At 50.9% G+C, this 1,532-nt stretch overlaps 1 protein-coding gene and 1 pseudogene across 2 annotated transcripts in view; both read left to right on the top strand.

The window, feature by feature from the left end:
* The window catches only part of Rpn2 (ribophorin II), a 47,448-nt gene that overhangs the window by 9,795 nt on the left and 36,121 nt on the right, over positions 1 to 1,532 (top strand). The gene's annotated exons all lie outside the window — the stretch shown is intronic.
* LOC101986209 lies at positions 320 to 1,444 on the top strand (annotated as a pseudogene).

Here is a 1,532-nt window from a genome sequence, read left to right as displayed (position 1 = left end):
TAATTGTAACCTCTGATGTGGAACACCTGGAGCTCTGTCATACTGGCTAGTTTTTTTTTGTTTTTGATTTGTTTGTTTGTTTGTTTTTTTTAAAGACAGGGTTTTTCTGTGTAGCCCTGGCTGTCCTGGAATTCACTCGTAGACCATTCTGGCCTTGAATTTACAGAGATCCACTTGCCTCTGCCTCCAAAGTGCTGGGATTAAAAGGCTTGCACCACCACTGCTTGGCTGTACTGGCTAGTTTTATATCAACTTGACACAAGTTTTTGTCATCTGAGAGGAGGGATCTCAATTGAGAAAATACCTTCATAAGATCGGATTGTAGGGGCGTGGATAGACATCATGCCGCTCGAACTGGAGCTGTGTCCCGGGCGCTGGGTAGGTGGGCAGCACCCTTGCTTCATCATCGCGGAAATCAGCCAGAACCACCAGGGCGACCTGGACATCACCAAGCGCATGATCCGCACTGCCAAGGAGTGTGGGGCTGACTACGCTAAGTTCCAGAAGAGCGAGTTGGAGTTCAAGTTTAACCGGAAGGCCCTGGAGAGACCATATACTTCGAAGCATTCGTGGGGGTCGACATATGGGGAGCATAAACGGCATCTAGAATTCAGCCACGCCCAGTACAGGGAGCTGCAGCACTATGCGCAGGAGATTGGCATCTTCTTCACCGCCTCTGGCATGGACGAGATGGCGGTTGAGTTTCTGCATGAACTGAATGTCCCATTTTTTAAAGTTGGATATGGCGACACTAACAATTTTCCTTATCTGGAGAAGACAGCCAAGAAAGGTCGTCCTATGGTGATCTCCAGTGGGATGCAGTCGATGGACACTATGAAGCAAGTCTACCAGATTGTGAAGCCCCTCAACCCCAACTTCTGCTTCCTCCAGTGCACCAGCGCGTACCCACTGCAGCCAGAGGATGCCAACCTGCGCGTCATCTCGGAGTACCAGAAGCTCTTTCCCGACATTCCCATAGGGTATTCTGGGCATGAGACAGGCATCGCCATATCTGTGGCAGCAGTGGCTCTGGGGGCCAAGGTGTTGGAACGTCACATAACTTTGGACAAGACTTGGAAGGGGAGCGACCACTCAGCCTCGTTGGAGCCTGGAGAGCTGGCAGAGCTGGTGCGGTCCGTGTGCCTGGTGGAGCGGGCATTGGACTCTCCAGTCAAGCAGCTGCTGCCCTGTGAGGTGGCCTGCAACGAGAAGCTGGGCAAGTCTGTGGTGGCCAAAGTGAAAATCCCAGAAGGCACCGTCCTGACCCTGGACATGCTCACCGTGAAGGTGGGCGAGCCCAAAGGCTATCCTCCTGAAGACATCTTCAGCCTCGTGGGCAGAAAGGTGCTGGTCACTGTGGAAGAAGATGACACTATCATGGAAGACTCTGGAAAATCACAGCAAGAAAATCAAGTCTTAAAATAAAGTGCCTCTCCCTGGCTTCTCAGCCAAAAAAAAAAAAAAAGATCGGATTGTAGGAAAATTTGTAGTGTATTTTATTAGTGATTGGTAGGGGAGGGCCCAGCCCCTTG

The sequence above is a fragment of the Microtus ochrogaster genome, linkage group LG8, assembly GCF_000317375.1.
Source record: "Microtus ochrogaster isolate Prairie Vole_2 linkage group LG8, MicOch1.0, whole genome shotgun sequence".
Taxonomy (NCBI): domain Eukaryota; kingdom Metazoa; phylum Chordata; class Mammalia; order Rodentia; family Cricetidae; genus Microtus; species Microtus ochrogaster.
This window is presented reverse-complemented; position numbering and strand designations above follow the sequence as displayed.